The 18,505-nt window shown below is 29.6% G+C and overlaps 1 long non-coding RNA gene across 1 annotated transcript; it reads right to left on the bottom strand.

Moving 5' to 3' along the window:
• Positions 1-2,058: 2,058 nt before the first annotated feature.
• LOC135139684 (uncharacterized) lies at positions 2,059-18,140 on the bottom strand. The gene is made up of 2 exons (XR_010282186.1): positions 7,306-18,140; positions 2,059-7,240 (listed from the first exon to the last, which is right to left on the bottom strand). It is a non-coding gene; the product is annotated as an uncharacterized LOC135139684 (long non-coding RNA).
• Positions 18,141-18,505: the final 365 nt, after the last annotated feature.

The following is an 18,505-nucleotide window of genomic DNA, read 5'->3' as shown; positions in this document are numbered from 1 at the left end:
TTTCTCAATTTTGAATTCAGTTATTCGACTTTTAATTTTCCGATTTTCCAACTTTTAGGTTTATTCAATTTTTATATTTTTCGGTTTTCAATTGTACGAATTTTCAATTTTTCCCATTTTATAATTTATCGATTCTTTCGATTTTTCCATTTTTCAATTTTAAAGTTTTTAAAATCTATATATAGGAGTAACATTTTTTTCTTTCTCCAGTTCAGTTTTTTTTATTTGCATTTTACGAATTTTTGTTTTTTCATTTTTTTGATTTTGTTTTTGACTTTACAATTTTCCTATTTTGCAATAAATTTTTAGATTTTTCAATTTCAGACTTTTTCAATTTGATTTCTGAATTATCCGAATGCCAGTTTTTGATTTTTAATTTTTCAATTTTTCAGTGTTTCGATTTATCGGTTTTTGAGTTTTTCGACTTCGATTTTTCAGCTTTTCGATTTTTGCCCTGCTTCCCATTTTGCAGTTTTTTCATTTTAATTTTGCAACTTTGGATTTTTCAATTTCACAATTTTTCGATTTTTCAGTTTTCAAATTGTCCAAATTTGTAACCTTTTTCTTTCTCCCGTTGAGATTTTTGAATATTTCCATTTTACAACATTTTGCTTTTTTCATTTTTTTTATTTTTCAGTTTCTCTAGTTTTAAATTTTAGAATTTTTTTATTTGATTTTCCTATTATCTGAAATTTCAAATTCTTACTTCTCAATTTTTCAAATAAGTATTCGATTTTTAATTTTTCAGTTTTTCAGTATTTCGAATTTTTTCTTGATTTCTTTTTTCGATTATCCCTCTTTCATTTTTGACTTTTTCATTTTCGTTTTGTCAGGTTTAGATTTTTCAGTTTTCAAATTTTGTAATTTTACGATTTTCAATTCCACATTTTTTTTTCAACTAAGATTTTGTAATGTTTTCAATTTACAAAATTTCTTGTTTTTTAATTTTTTCTATTTTTTCATCTACATTATCAATTTTTTAGATTTCTCAATTTTCCTAATTTTCAATTTGTAGATTTTTGGTTTTATCAATTATTATTCGAGTTTTCAATTTTTAAACTTTTTGATTTTTCAATTGTACGATTTTTCCAATTTTTCAATTTCTCATTTCCATTTTGCAATTTTAGAATTTTTCGGTTTTACAATTTTTCAGTTTTTACATTTTTATTTTCTGGTTGATCTCTAAGTTTTCATTACCTGCATTTTTAATTTTTCAATTTTTCGACAAAAAAACAAATTTGTTGAAACTGAAATTTGGATAAAATTATAATACTTATTAAAAACTCGAAACTAGTTTGCGTACCAAAATTAGTGTATGCTGCGTAGACTACTATAGTGTTTTGATTAAAGCCAACTGAAACTCAAAATATTTTCCCTACATATAATTGCACTTAATAGTGCGACGTAACCTAATGCAAACTTTACGAAACATATACTGGGTGTGGACTTTTTCGGATTAATACTGAAATTGTGCTGCCTAGGAACGCTGGGTTGCACACAATTTTTTTCCCTCCAACGCCAACTAATTCCATCGTACTTACCTTATTCAATACTCACCCGACTTTGTTTTAATTCAGGTCTCCACGTGCGCTCGAGCGACATTGTTTCCATATTTCACCTTAATCCGGTCGCTTCGATTGCTCTTCCGATACATTATTGATTTCGTCCTTTATAATGTTTCGCCTGACCCCATAACAACGAAAAATGACCACAAAGCGCTCGTCCGCGCGACAAAAAGAGCTTACGACCACAATAATGTATTTTTAAGCCGGGAATAAATGCAAATAAAATTGTCAGATAAGTGTAAATAATGTGCGAAAAGCACGGGCAGGGCGGAATGAAATTCCTGTGGAGGTTTTAAATCATTTTATTATCGGCTAAAAGTTTATGTATAAGCTACATTCTAAAACTATAATAATTGTTCTTTGGTTTGAAACAAAAACTCGTTACTTTAATAATTACAAAAAATCAATAAATAATACTTAATTGTACATATTTTAATTACAACAACTATGTATCGCTATTAAGCGTTTAAACACCATATTTTTTCTACAAACAAATGTCACAACGTGTTATTGTCTACACTTTTAATACTTTTTAAAAGTAAAATCAATTATATAAAATAATTTTTCACGATATGTTTGTATACACCCTAGAAGATGTATTGTGTCTCACAGATAGTTTATTTTCAACATCGATAAAACGAAAACAGGTAATACTGCAACGTCGAAACGAAGTAAAATATGTACAGAAAAAATATCAACAAAAAATTAATAACGCAACTAGAACTAAGTTAGTACAGGTTACGAAATCGCTTGAAATCAAACATCCGTCGAATGGCAAACGAAGAATTGTTCCACAATTTCCACTTTAGAAACAATATTTCTCCCAATCAGAGCAATCGATTATTAAACTTTAAAATTTAGTAAACACTTTCTTAAGTTCAGTTATAACAATCATATAAAAAAGTCTGACGAAAATTTGGAGAGGGCTACCAATTTCTTTATCTAAATTTCGCTTAGGACTAATTTCTTTACTTTATAAAATTGGTTGCTTCTGGATATGCAAAGCATACAATATATAATTTTTGTAACTATGAAAATTATTTTATGTACAAAAGTCGAAGACTAAATTTTTACATGAATTTGTGTTTTTTATATAAATATATTGCTAAATTCTAATTTCTCTTCAGTTAATCGTGAATATACGAACATGAAAATGTTACAGTGAAACGCTACGTGAAACGATACAAATTAAAAAAATATTGCACGTAAGTGTAAATTAAATCGTTGAAAACATAACAGGTGACTCCGCACACAAAATCGCAAACTAAAATTCAATAATACATACGGAAAACATACACTTAAATTTATTAACAACATTTACATAACATTACATCAAACATAACATTAGTTCAGACATTTATATACCTTTTATATACACAATATAAATACAAGATACATTTTATTTTACATTCAGGAACATTTCTTAATAATTGTAATAAGCGTGGAATGTTGTATATAGTCGTATATAATTTTCAGACGATTCAGTTAACCATAACAAAAACCACCGGCAAATCGCTAAATATCGTTTACTTTGGTAATTCACACGAACATCAACTCTACCGTTTCATCAGCACAGCAAACATAAATTACCATGATTTATTCTACAATAACAGTGCTAATAACCTGTGATAACGAATCGATCCCCTTTCAACTCAACCGCCAGCCACACATGGTAATATCAAACCCAGTAGCACCCGCCCATGGCTTTTTATCCGACACGTAATTACGCAACGCTAAATTTGTAACAGAAATGTAAATTACATGGAAACCGTGTTAACATTATCAATTGCTAATTGCTTAACTGTAAAAAACCCAGTGGCGTAGCGCAAAAATCAAGCCGGGGATTCTTCGTGTGGACGTATTTTAGAACAATAAAGCAATTTCGGTAATTTGACACTAATCGGATATTCGATATCGGGTAATAAACTGACAGAAGTTGAATCTCGTATGTTATGTGGGATTTGGTAACTCAAACAGTTTATGGGCCGCCTGGGGCTGTGAATATTTTAACGTCCATGGACAATAAAACTGCCTGCTCTATAAAAAAATTAATCATTGAATGCAAATCTTGTTTTGTGTGTAGAAAATTTTAAAATTCGCTTAATCAAAAAAATTTTCCAAGTACAGGATGTTTCTTTCTTACTAGACGCTCCAAAACTACCACCTGTGTACCAAATCAAATCCTCAAATAATTTTTCGATTCGGTTTTAATTAATAAACACTGAACAAAATTTCTTCAAATGTGAATCTTATTATTCTACAGCTACTTTGTACTATAAGGTGATTTCACTTTATTTCATTAGCCTTGATAAAACGAAAAACAAATTATAGTCAATCTGAAAATTATTTAAGACTTGTGTGGTACAAAATCAGGACAAATTGGCCCGACCTTGACAGCGAGGCACTAAAATATTTAAATTTGGCTTTTTACGGCAAATTAAGGATATCTAAATTAGCGACAACAGAAGTAATCGATTTTTTATTCCGTTTGGTTCTTCGCTACAATGTAAACTGGTTTGGGTTTTTACACTGCTGTGGTTCTTAATTTGTGTATTTTATCCGTAATCTGCTCAACCTGTCGAGATTAACGACTAAGTTAAACATTCACTTTGCATTATAAAAACGTTTTTTTCGTTGTGTAGTTTCGTGATAACGTTTTACAATACAGGATTTAATTTATAATCCTGAAATTCTTGAACTATCGGTAATCGGTAATGCTTAGACAACCTCCCTGGTAAAGACCCTCGTCAGCTTATGATAAAATTTAGTAGTAAATTCGTAGCTGTGACAATCGGATTTGTTTCGTTTTTGTATTTTATCCTATTGGGAAACAGTTTGTCTAGATGCGATTTTAATTTTAATCTCCTGGTGGTGGTGTGTGAAAGCTTTTTTTATTAACAACGCTTTTAATTAGCTGCGGGTGTATTATTAGTGTGTTTTTAGCCGGTTTGAATCTGAAATTTCGGCGTTTAAAGCCCAATTTCGTGACACTAAATAAAATATTCTTGTTGTAATAATTGTTGGGTGCTCCCCAAAGATTCGTTCTAAATCTGTGGCTATTTGCGATTTACATGAATGACGTGAATTTTGGAAAATCGTCAATTTTACATATTTTGGATGTCGAAAATCGCGATAGAGGCAATTATTTGTATTTTTTTGTTGCACCTTCCGCTTGACTAAACTACGAACCGATGATAATTATTTTGGTCAGTTTACAACAAAAATTTTAAAAAGTCTATAGAACTTTTGAACTTTTGGGTTTTGGATCACTCAGGTTATTGATTTTAAATAAGCATTTCTCTGATATTTTGGAAAATAGGTTTGCCAAAGCAAAAAATTGCTTGTGGAAAATAGATAATTTTTTTTTTAGAAATTTTTTAATGTATTGTGTTTGACTTGATTTCTTTGAATCAAAATATACCTACTCCTTTTCTGAAAATTTATCCTGATGTTGTTAGTTACTTCATATTTTGAGATCTGCTAGCAAGGATATCCAAAAATTGAAAAAAAATTCTCAAGTTCTTTCTCGAATTTTGCTTTCACTTTTGAAGTTGTTTTCGTTGTGTTCCATTGTTACATCAAGTTTTTTTTTTAATTTTTTGTCAAAACGGGTTTGATTTCATCGTTTTGAGTCAAAATACACCCTATTTTCAAAATTTTTCCTGTTGTCAATTACTCAATGTTTTGAAAGCTTGAAAATTTTCCCTTGTCATTTTTTTAATACCAATACCTTGAAAATTTTCCTTGGTAAGGTTTTTCTTTTTTTAATACGCCTATGGTCAAAATTAAAAAAAAAGGTAACTTTTTTTAGAATTCATTGTCAAAACAGGTTTGATTTTATTTTTTTTGATCAAAATATGCTTATTTTCAAAATTTTTACTCTTGTCTGTTGCTTCAAAATTTGAAATTTGCCATCTACGGTAATCAAAAATTTGAAAATTTTCCTTCAGAAGATTTTTCTCCTTTTTGAATACGGCTATGATCAAAATTATGTCAAAACGGGTTTGATTTCATTGTCTTGAGTCAAAATACACCCTATTTTCAAAATTTTTCCTGTTGTCAATTACTCAATGTTTTGAAACCTTGAAAATTTTCCTTTGTTATTTTTTTTAATATGGCCATGGTCAAAATTTACAGAAATCTTGACTGCTTTTTGCTATTGAGTCTATTCGTTTTAAGAAAGTAATTTGTACATAATTTGGAAAATTTGCTTTAAAAAATTTAAAAAAGAACGGTTCGGACAGGAAAAAATATCACTAATTTCATTTAATTCTGTCTTTATTTAATAAAATCGAGCAACATTCTCTGTCAAAACGAGTCTGATTTGATTTTTTGGGTCAAAATATATTCCATTTTCCAAATATTTCCTGTTCGTTTTGTAATATTTTGAGACCTACCATCCAGATCACCAATACCTTGAAAATTTTCCTTGGTAAGGTTTTTCTTTTTTTAATACGCCTATGGTCAAAATTTAAAAGAAAAGGTAACTTTTTTTAGAATTTTTTGTCAAAACAGATTTGATTTGATTTTTTTGATCAAAATATGCTTATTTTCAAAATTTTTACTCTTCTCTGTTGCTTCAAAATGTGAAATCTGCCATCTACGGTAACCAAAAATTTGAAAATTTTCCTTCAGAAGATTTTTCTCCTTTTTGAATACGGCTATGATCAAAATTATGTCAAAACGGGTTTGCTTTGATTGTCTTGAGTCAAAATACACCCTATTTTCAAAATTTTTCCTGTTGTCAATTACTCAATGTTTTGAAACCTTGAAAATTTTCCTTTGTTATTTTTTTTAATATGGCCATGGTCAAAATTTACAGAAATCTTTACTGCTTTTTGCTATTGAGTCTATTCGTTTTAAGAAAGTAATTTGTACGTAATTTGGAAAATTTGCTTTAAAAAATTTAAAAAAGAACGGTTCGGGCAGGAAAAAATATCAATAATTTAGGTGTAGGTATGAGTTAGAATCGTTTTAGTATCAGGGTTAGCCTGTATTCTAACTTTTTGTACGCTGCTCTAGTTGTGCAATAAACTTATTCTTATTCTTATTCTTATAATTTCATTTAATTCTATCTTTATTTAATAAAATCTGGCAACATTCTTTGTCAAAACGAGTTTGATTTGATTTTTTTGGATCAAAATATGCTTATTTTCAAAATTTTTACTCTTGTCTGTTACTTCAAAATTTGAAATCTGCCATCTAAGGTAACCAAAAATTTGAAAATTTTCCTTCAGAAGATTTTTCTCCTTTTTGAATATGGCTATGATCGAAATTATGTCAAAACGGGTTTGATTTCATTGGTTTGAGTCAAAATATGCCCTATTTTCACAATGTTTAGTCGTGTCGGTTATTTCAAATTTTGAAAACTACCTTTAGTCAAAATACTCTCTATTTTGAAAATTTTCCTGCTGTCAATTGCTTCATATTTTGAAACCTGTCATCTAGATAATTATGTCAGCAAATTTTCCGTTATAAGATTTTTTTAATACGGCTATGGTCAAAATTTACATAAGCCTTCACTTTTTGTACTAATGACTTCATACGTTTTAAGGAAGTAATTTTTGAAAGGAAAACGGGCCGAAAAATTCGAAAAATACGCTTAATTTCATTGAATTTTGGATTTATTTAATAAAATCGGTGAGTATTTTTTGTCTAAACGAGTCTGATTTAGTCTGTTTGGGGCAAAATATATTCCATTTTGTAAATTTTTCCTGTTCGTTTTTTAATATTTTCAAACCTGCCATCCAGATGCCCAAAAACTTGAAAATTTTTAGCAAAGAATTTTTTTTTTTTTTTAATACGGCTATGGTCAAAATTCATAAAATACTTGGCTTTTTTCTACTACTGAATTGATTCCTCTTAAGGAAATAATTTGTTCATTTTGGAGAATGTGTTGTAAAAACTAGCTCCTTTTTAGATTTTCTTAGTTATATCATAATTGTTGAACATTTGGGTCAACTTTTTTAGATTTTTTTGTCAAAATGGGTCTGATTTAATTTTTTTGAATCAAAATATACTCTATTTTTAAAATTTTTACTCTCGTCACTTTCTACAAAATTTGAAATCTGCCATCTAAACTAACCAAAAATTTGTAAATTTTGCTTTGCTTCATAAGATTTTTCTTTTTCTTTGTTTTCTTTTTCCTGTTAATATCGTTATCGTCAAAATTAACAGTCATCGAGAAGTTATGCTCATTTATTTTTTAAATTTGTAGCTAGATAGATTTTATTCTTAAATTTATCTTCGTAATACCAAGTAGAACATGTCGGTTAAATTCTTTTTAGAATTTTTTGTCAAACCGGGATCAAAAAATTTCATCGTTTTGAGTCAAAATATACCCATTCAAAATTTTAATTTGTCATCAATACCAAGAAAATAGATTTTAGTTCATTTTGACTTTGAGAATCAACATTTTTTGTCAAACCGAATCTAGTCCGATCTTTGAATCAAAATTTACTCTATTTTCAAAATTTTTCCTCTTGTCCTTTATTTAATATTTTGAAACCTGCTATTTAGATACCCAGCAACTTTTCCTTTGTAAGATTTTTTTAATACGGTTCTGGTCAAATTTTACAAAAACCTGGACTGAGTTTATTCGTTTTAAGAAAGTAATTTTTGAAAAAAAAAACAGCCCGGGATATTAAGAAATAGACCTAATGTCATTGAATTCCAGCTTTATTTAATAAAATCGATCAGTATTTTTTGTCAAAACGAGTCTAATTGGATCTCTTTGCGACAAAATATGCTCCATTTTTGCGATTTTTCCTGTTCTTTTTTTTAATAGGAGTATTTTGAAACCTGTTATCCACATACCCAAAAAGTTGAAAATGGGAAATTAAAAAGGTATGCCTAATTTCATTGAATTTTGTCTTTATTTGGATGAATTATTGTGCAACGAATAGATTTTTAAAATTTTCTTAGTTATTTTTTAAACTTGGAGATATTTTGTTCTTTTTTTTAGAAATCCTTGTATGAACGTGCCTGTTTTGATTGTTTTTTGACTCAAAATATACTGGATTTTTAAAAGTTTTACTCTTGTCGGTTTCTGCAAAATTTGAAATCGGCCATCTAAAGTAACCAAAAATTTGAAAATTTTCCTTCATAGTGGTTTTGTTCTTTTTTTGTGTCATCGGGAAGTTATTCTCAGTTAATTTTCAAATTCGTAGACAAATTGGTTTTATTCTTGAAGTTGTCTCGTAGTAGTAGAATGTTTAGATTATTTTTTTAGAATTTTTTGTCAAAACGGGGTCAAAAAATTTCATCGTTTTAAGTCAAAATATACCCATTTTCAAAATTTTCATTCGTTTCGTTTATTTCAAATTTCGAAATACGCCACCTAGGATACCAAAAAAATAGGTTTTAGTTCATTTTAACCTTGAGAGTCAACATTTTTTGTCTTACTCTATTTTCAAAATTTTCCCTGTTGTCATTTATTTAATATTTTGAAACCTGCCATCTAGATACCCAGCAACTTTTCTTTGTAACGTTTTTTTAATACGGCTCTGGTCAAAATTTACAGAAACCTTTACAGTTTTGTTCTACTGAGTTTTAAGGAAATAATTTTTGAAGTAAAAACAGGCCGGGAAATTAAAAAAATGGACCTAATGTCATTGAATTCCGGGTTTATTTAATAAAATCGATCAGTACTTTTTGTCAAAACGAGTCTGATTTGATCCCTTTGAGTCAAAATATGCGCCATTTTTGAAATTTTTCCTGTTGGTTTTTTAATAGGAGCATTTTGAAACTTGTCATTCAGATGTCCAAAAACTTGAAAACGAGAAATTAAAAAATTACGCCTAATTTCATTGAATTCTGCCTTTATTTGAAGGAAACATTGTGCAACGAATAGATTTTTTTAAATTTTCTTAGTTATTTTTTAAGCTTGAAGATATTTTGTTTTTTTTAGTAATTTTTGTAAGAACGTGTCTGTATTGATTTTTTTTTACTCAAAATATAGTCGATTTTTAAAATATTTACTCTTGTCGGTTTGAAATCGGCCATCTAAAGTAACCAAAAATTTGAAAATTTTCCTTCATAGGGGTTTTGTTCTTTTCTTCTGTAATCGGGAATTTATTCTCAGTTAATGTTTAAATTCGCAGGCAACTTGGTTTTATTCTTGAATTACAACGTTTAGATGTACATTTTTAGAAGTTTTTGTCAAAAAGGGGTCAAAAAAATTTCATCGTTTTAAGTCAAAATATACCCATTTTCAAAATTTTTAGTCGTTTCGGTTATTTCAAATTTCGAAATACGCCATTTAGGATACAAAAAAAAAATAGATTTTAGTTCATTTTAACTTTGAGAATCAACATTTTTTGTCAAAATGAGTCTAGTCTGATCTCTGAATCAAAATTTACTCTATTTTCAAAATTTTTCCTCTTGTTATTTACTTAATATTTCGAAACCTGCCATCTAGATACCCAGCAACTTTTTCTTTGTAAGATTTTCTTAATACAGCTCTGAACAAAACCTTGACTGTTTTGTTCTACTGAGTTTATTCGTTTTAAGGAAGTAATTTTTGATACGAAAACAGGTCGGGAAACTAAAAAAATAGACCTAATTTCATTGAATTCCGGCTTTATTTAATAAAATCGATCACTATTTTTTTGTCAAAACGAATCTAATTTGGTATTTTTGAGTCAAAATATGCTCCATTTTTGGAATTTTTCCAATTCGTTTTTTAATAGGAGTATTTTGAAACCTGGCATCCAGAGAGACGAACAGATTTTTAAGATTTCTTTAGCTATTTTTTTAAACTTGAAGATATTTGGGTTTTTTGTTTTTGGAACTTTTTGTCAGAACGTGTCTGTTTTGATCTTTTTTTTTTAGTCAAAATATACTCCTTTTTTTTTAATTTTTACTTTTGTGGGTTTCTTCAAAATTTGAAATCTACCACAAATGGTGAAAATTTTCCTTCATAGGAGTTTTTTCTTTTTTTCGGTCATGGAAAAGTTATTCTCAGTTATTTTATTCTTGAAGTTCTCTCATAATCATAATAAGTAGTATAACGTTTATACTATTTTTTTAGAATTTGTTGTCAAAACGGGGTCAAAAAATGTCATCCTTTTGAGTCAAAATATACCCATTTTCAAAATTTTTATTCGATTCCGTTATTTCAAATTTCGAAATATGCCGTTTGGGACACCAAAAAAAAAAAAATTTAATTCATTTTAACTTTGAGAATCAACATTTTTTGTTGAAACGGGTCCAGTCTGATCTCTGAATCAAAATTTACTGTATTTTCAAAAATTTTCCTGTTATCATTTACTTAATATTTTGAAATCTGCATACCCAGCAACTTTTTCTTTGTAAGATTTTTTTAATACGGCTCTGGTCAAAATTTACAGAAATCTTGACTGTATTGTTCTGCTGAGTTTATTCGTTTTAAGGAATTAATTTTTGAATAAAAATTTAAAAAAAGGCTTATCTCTTTGAGTCCAAATTTATCGATTATTTCAAAATTTAAATCTGCCATGTAAGGTAACCAAAAATTTCAAAATTTTCCTTCCTTTTTTTACGACTATGTTCAAAATCAACGCCCATCGAGAGGTTATCCTCAGTTAGTTTTTAAATTCGTAGACAACATGTTTTTATTCTTGAACTTGTTATCTTCGTAATAGTAGAACATTTAGATATTTCTTTTTAGAATTTTTTTGTCAAAACGGAGTGAAAATGGGTTTTTCATTTCATCGTTTTGAGTCAAAATATACCCTATTTTCAAAGTGTTTCCTCGTGTCGGTTATTTCAAATTTTGAAAACTGCCACCTAAGATCTCAAAAAAATTCATTCTAGTCGAGAGTTTTTCAAAGCTTCCAATCTGGGCCAATATTTTTGGAAAATTGAAAATTTTCCTTCGTCAGATTTTTTTTAATACCTACGACTAAGGACAACATTTACAGAACTCTTGACTGTTTCGTACTACTGAGTTGAGTTTATTCGTTTTAAGGAAATAATTCGTTCGGATTTTGGAAAATCTGATTTAAAAATTTTGAAAAAAAAGAGTCAGGGAAATTAAAAAAATAGGCCTAATTACATTGAATTCTGACTTTATTTGAAGGAAAAATTGTACAACGAATAGTTCAATTTAAGATTTTTTTAGTTATTTTTTAAACTCGAAGATATGTATATTGTTTTTTTTTTTCAATATAAGTTCTTCATAGTAGGGCATTAAAGTTAACATTTCTTTAGAATTCTTTGTCAAAACGGATCTGATTGGATTTTTTTAATCAAGATATAACTCATTTTCAAAATTTTTACTCTCGTCGGTTACTTTAAAATTTAAAATCTGCCATCTAAGGTAACCAAAAATTTGAAAATTTTCCTTCATAAGATTTTTCTTGTTTTTTTTAATACCGCTATGGCCAAAATTACCGGACCTCGAGGTGTTATTCTCACTTAATTTTTGAAATTCGTAGACAATTCTTGTCGGGTTCATTTTAAATCTGTGGATCATGTCAAAAGGGCTCCGATTTGATCTCTTTGAATCAAAAGGTACTCAATTTTTAAAATTTTAAAACTTCATTCATCTTAAATGTAAATCGTTGGGATTTTGGAAAATTAGCTTTAAAATTATCAAAACGAATCTGATTTGTTCTCTTTGGGTCAAAATAATATACTCCATTTTCTAAATTTTTCCTGTTCGTTTAATAAATAATTAATATTTTGAAACCTGCCATCCAGATGTCCAAAAACTTGAAAATTTTACTTGCAAACATTTTTCTTTTTTTAATACGCCTATGGTCAAAATTTACAGAATACTTGGCTGTTACGTGTCAAGTCAAGTTGGTAATGTAAAATATTTAGGTATTTTTTTTTTAGAATTTCTTGTCCAAATGTCTTGTAAAAATTTGAAATCTGCCATCTAAGATATCAAAAAAATTGATGTTATGCTAGTCGGACGTTCGCTACAGTCCCATTCCAAATCTGTGTCTATTTCCGCTTTACATTCATGTCATAAATTTTAGAAACCGTCAGCTCATCCATAATTTGGAGGTCGAAACCCACAACCACCGTAATTATTTGTATTTTAATGTTGCACTTCCACCTCCCGGTTGACTAAACCCGAACCGATGATAATTATTTCGGTCGGTTTACATTTGCCATAACAGTATAAATGTTTATACAATTAATGTTCAAACATTTACATTTCCATTTGAGCACAATTCCTTGAAATGCTTTCAGCCTGTTAAATCATTTTATAACTAGCACACCGCCATAACTTTCGTACTTGACTCGGCACGATATCCATCGCGAAAAATCAGGACCCACAACGAATTTGGATTAATAGAGCGTCATGTATGCCGATAATCTAGGCCGCGTACACAGAATTAGTGAAAATAGAGTTCACGGAGTGTTGACCCGCTCTCTGTACACGAGCTCCACGAGAATGCCAGCTGCATGGATTTGCACAGAAAGTGCACAGATATTAATTAAAATCTAGGTTACGTTTGAATTAATCGGAATCGTTGGTGGAAATGGTTTCTTTTTGCATGGTCGGGAGGTATTTAGCAGTTTTAGCGGGGTTTATAGCTGGGAGCGTGTGTATGCTATTAAGTTAATCTATTTAACAGTTTCTTGTGGATGCTGGAAATGTGCCGGGATCGGAGTGGATGGAACGAGCTTCCGAAGCTCGATCGGAAGTTTGACGGTTAAAAAGTGGTTTTTGGGAGCTTCGGGGTGAACTTTGACCTGGTTTCACTCTTGCTAATTTAATTTTATTCGTTACATTGTAGCTAAACAAGTGTTCTTAACAATTTAATCAAAATTCTGGGTTATTAAATTTTTTGATAATCTTGTAAAAATTGTTAAATATAGTTCTGTAGTAGAATATAGAATTTACTATATTTGTTTAAGTGTACTCGTTAACTTCAAGGATCGCTTGAAGTACAGCAAACTTTCTCTGTAGTAAATATGGGTAAACAATTTACCGTGGATACTTATTATCCAGAACTGATCATTATGTTTCTTGGCTTTGTTCGAGTTTATCCAGTGTAACTTTATACCCGTAATCACTTTCTTATACATAAACCTCTTCTATCAGTTGACGACAATAGCGTCTTATTTATAAAACCTTCATTAACGCGTTTTTTCTATAAAACAAAAAAGTGTCAATGTTGATTTGAATGAAAAGACACTTCTGATATCATTGAATTAGTTCTTTTTTAGATTTTCTTAGTTATTTTTTAATTCTAAAAGAGATTGGGTTTAATTTTGACTAATGTCAATTTCAAAATTACCTAAAAATAGATTTCGACTTATCTGAATTCTTCCAAAAATTCCAACAATGTGTCCCCAATCTATTAAAAATGACGATTTTTGAGTTTTGTTTTTTCAATCAGTTCGTCGAAATGCATTTCTCAGAATTTTTTGACGAATTTTAGTCAATTTTTCAAAAATTCCAGATGTGTTTTGACGGTTTAATTAAAATGGATTCGAAAAATTAGCTCTAGTTTAAAATTAGGGTTTTACTTGGGAAAAAAATATACACGAAATCAACTCCAAAGAGTCTTCTGTATAGAAAAAAATTTTCGAATGAACAATTTAAATTTGAATTTAACTTAGCATTTATGAAAAATGAATTTAAAGTTATCAGGATAAAAAAACAGAGACAGTTTTTATGGAAAATTTAACAAGTTAATCAAACGGAAAAATGGGACAGTCAATTTTTTGTCATTATGCTTGGACAAACAAAACCTGTACTAAAATTAAAAACAAGCGTTTAAAAAAAATTATTTACTAGTTGGCGCGGGATGTTGTGCATAGCCGACTTTGAAATAACAGCGTGAACGTCCAGTGCTAACTTGAGGACGATTTTTATTGATATCTCACCTTCTAATTACTCATCGATCAGGTCCAAATATAAGTAAAAATTTTCATGAAAATAATTCTTCACGAATATTAAAAATATTGGCTACTTCAAGTATACAGTGATCAAAAAATCGCTTTGTTATACGTCAATTTGATGTTCACTTAGAAAAAGACTATTGTTAGATTCATTCTGAACAATTTTTAAATTTCTTGCGTATGTTTCATAAGATAAAATGAAGAATGAAATATTGAAGAGGAAAATTAAACCACATTTAGGACCAAGGATTTTTTAAATTATTTTTTCTTTGCCCAGTAAACAAAAACAGGTTTCGACTTATCTGAATTCCTCCAAAAATTCCAACAATTTGTCCTCATTCTATTAAAAATGACGATTTTTGAGTTTTTCCAAAAATCCGTTTTCGAACCGAATTTTTCAAAAATCTTGGTCCGGGACCACAAACGCGTTATGTTTTTTTAATCAGTTCGTCGAAACGCATTTCTCAGGTCTTTTGACGAATTTTGGTCAATTTTTCAAAAATCTCTGATGTGCTTTGCCGGTTTAATTAAAATGGATTCGAAAAATTAGCTCTAGTTTAAAATTAGGGTATTACTTGGGAAAAAAATATACATGAAATCAACTCCAAAAAAAATTTTCAGGCATTAGAGTTTTTTGTATAGAAAAAATACTTTCGAATGAACAATTTAAATTTTTTTATTTTCTTTAGATACCTCGAAAGGATACAATCGGGAATAAAATTAAAAACAAGCGATTAATAAAAATTATTTACTAGTTGGCGCGGGATGTGCATTGCCGACCTTGAAATAATAGCGTGAACGTCCAGTGCTAACTTGAGGACGATTTTTATTGATATCTCACCTTCTAATTACTCATCGATCAGGTCCAAATATAAGGAAAGACTTTCATAAAAATAATTATTCACGAATATTCCAAAATATTGGCTACTTCAAGTATATAGAGTGATAAAAAAATCGCTTTGTTGTACGTCAATTTGATGTTCACTTAGAAAAAGACTGTTGTTAGATTCATTCTGAACAATTTTTAAATTTCTTGCGTATGTATCATGAGATAAAATGAAGAATGAAATATTGAACAGGAAAATTAAACCACATTTGGGCCCAAGGATTTTTTAAATTATTTTTTCTTTGTCCAATAAACACAAACAGATTTCGACTTATCTGAATTCCTCCAAAAATTCCAACAATTTGTCCTCAATCAATTAAAAATGAATTTTTGAGTTTTTTAAAAAATCCATTTTCGAACCGAATTTTTCAAAAATCTTGGTCCAGGACCACAAACGCGTTATGTTTTTTGAATCAGTTCGTCGAAACGCATTTCTCAGAATTTTTGACGAATTTTAGTCAATTTTTCAAAAATGTTAGATGTGCTTTGACGGTTTAATCGAAAAATTAGCTCTAGTTTAAAATTAGGGTCTTACTTGGGAAAAAAATATACATGAAATCAACTCCAAAGACAATTTTCAGGCATTAGAGTTTTTCTGTATAGAAAAAATACTTTCGAATGAACAATTTAACTTTGAATTTAACTTAGCATTTATGAAAAATGAATTTAAAGTGTTCAGGATAAAAAAACAGAGACAGTTTTTAGGGAAAATTTAACAAGTTAATCAAACCGAAAAATGGGACAGGTAATTTTTTTGTCATTATGCTTGGACAAACAAAACCTGTACTAAAATTAAAAACAAGCGTTTAAAAAAAAATTATGTACTAGTTGGCTTTGTCCTCAATCTATTAAAAATGACGATTTTTGAGTTTTTTAAAAAATTCGTTTTCGAACCGAATTTTTCAAAAATCTTGGTCCAGGACCACAAACGCGTTATGTTTTTTGAATCAGTTCCTCGAAACGCATTTCTCAGAATTTTTTGACGAATTTTGGTCAATTTTTCAAAAATCTCAAATGTGCTTTGACGGTTTATTAATTAAAATGGATTCGAAAAATTAGCTCTAGTTTAAAATTAGGGTCTTACTTGGGAACAAATATACATGAAATCAACTCCAAAAAAAAATTTGCTTAGACTCTGCAGAAGGTTCGTTTAATCTCGAAACTGGCGTACGGTTTATGCAAATATTCACACTGGAAGACGATTTCATGCTAAAAATATCCTAAAATCTGCTACAGAAAATTGTGCTTTGTATTGTAATTTATTTACTTAGGTCAATATTTACGAAGATCAAAATTCTGGTTTTGACTGGTTTTGACTGATTTTTCTTATTGTTGGAATTACTAAATCGTAAGAATAAAATAAACAATGATGACGTTGTATTAACTAAGTGTGTCAAGAAATTGCAATTTCGCAAGTACCGGTTTGTAGTGTTTGTTTTTCATAACCTCCTCGTACTGATTTTTTTCTCATTTCATGAAGTGACGATAGTTCCATCGGTTACAAGTTCACAAGCTGTTTTAGAGTAAAATCAGATCATTCACGTAACCGAAAAAACGCGTAGGTCCAAGCCGCGCCCTTGTACCACTCCAAAACCACCCGATTTGTGCAACCAAAACCTCTAATTTCGCGCTAAGCTTTCGAAATCCGCCTCCATTCAGGTAGCCACGAAATGAAATTACCTCTCGTTAGCTAAACAAACCTCATTCTCGTCCCAGAAAAATGCGCAATCAGCCGCCGTACACGATCTTTATAAAAACACCATCGAATTAACCGCCTATAATGAGAATTTGTTGTCTTTGAAAGCAATCACTTACAGGTGTGTCTCGTAACCCGAAGCCATTCCGCAATTCGACACCGGCGCTATTTTAAGACCCCGATAAAGCCAAGCACATTTCGCCGGCGGCCCCCGATTTGGACAAATTTTTGGGGTAATTTAACTCGAGAACGAGCTGCTTGCAATTAGCTTCGGAAACAACGATCGCTCTTTTTGTTCGCGGTGTTGCAACGAGAACAATACCAGCCCAGAAGTTTCTTTTTTATGGGGTTATTGACTGAGTGGCGTCAGGTGTCAAATTGTGAATAGTTTCGTTTGTTCGGGGACTATTTAAATGAAAGTCCGGTCGAGCGGACTATTAATTACGGAGTTTTGTGTAATGATGTAAATGAGGAATTAATCATCCGGGTATGGACATCCGCGAGAGGAATCTTTGCTTCCTTGTCAAGGGTAATTAATTGCGCACCTCTCGGCTTAATTAGTGGCGAGGAGATCATAAATTGCGGGATTGAGGAGGTGGGAACGGGATTTTTAGGTTAATTCCGGGGGAAAAAAACAAGATTTTTGGTTTTTTTTTTTTTGAAAAACGAAAGTGAGTGACTACAACAAATAACTGTTCTGAAATTTTGACCACAGCCATATTTCCGAAAAGAAGGAATTCTTACGAAGAAATATTTTCAAATTTTTAAGCATTGAAATTTTGAAGTAATAAAAAACTAGATCATATGAGATGTGTTTTGACCAAAACGATTTTAGATTTAATGTGAGGTAACTTAGAATTCGATTAAATTGGGCATAATTTTTTGATTTCTCAGGAAGTGTTTTTTCAAATTTTTTTAAAACCCATTGTGTATTCAGAAATATCAGCGAATTGCTTCCCTAAAACGAATAAAGTCACCAAGTGATCTGGAAATTAAAAAATTTTGATTTTTTGACATTGAACTACATGAAATAAATTAATTCTAAATTATTTCTTCTACACAATTTTTTTCAAAAAAACTCCAATGCCTAAAATTTTTGTTTACAGTTGGTTCATATATTTTTTTACAAGTAAAACTCTAATGCTAAACTTGAGCAAATTTTTGGAATACATGTTAATAAACCGCCAAAGCACATCTTATTATTATTATTATTATTATTATTATTTTTTAATAAAGTGAATCAGAAAAAACAAAATATCTTTAGGTAATTAAAAAAAAAAACTCAAAAATTCATAACAAATTGAAATTTTGAAGTAATAAAAAACTAGATCATATGAGATGTGTTTTGACCAAAACGATTTTAGATTTAATGTGAGGTAACTTAGAATTCGATTAAATTGGGCATAATTTTTTAATTTCTCAGGAAGTGTTTCTTCAAATTTTTTTAAAACCCATTATGTATTGAGAAATATCAGCGAATTGCTTCCCTAAAACGAATAAAGTCACCAAGTG

The sequence above is a fragment of the Zophobas morio genome, unplaced genomic scaffold (genome assembly GCF_036711695.1).
Source record: "Zophobas morio isolate AGI-343-1 ecotype UQ-CSIRO unplaced genomic scaffold, CSIRO_AGI_Zmor_V1 ptg000031l, whole genome shotgun sequence".
Classification (NCBI taxonomy): domain Eukaryota; kingdom Metazoa; phylum Arthropoda; class Insecta; order Coleoptera; family Tenebrionidae; genus Zophobas; species Zophobas morio.
The sequence above is the reverse complement of the archived record's forward strand: the minus strand, read 5'-3'. Positions and strand labels throughout refer to the sequence as shown.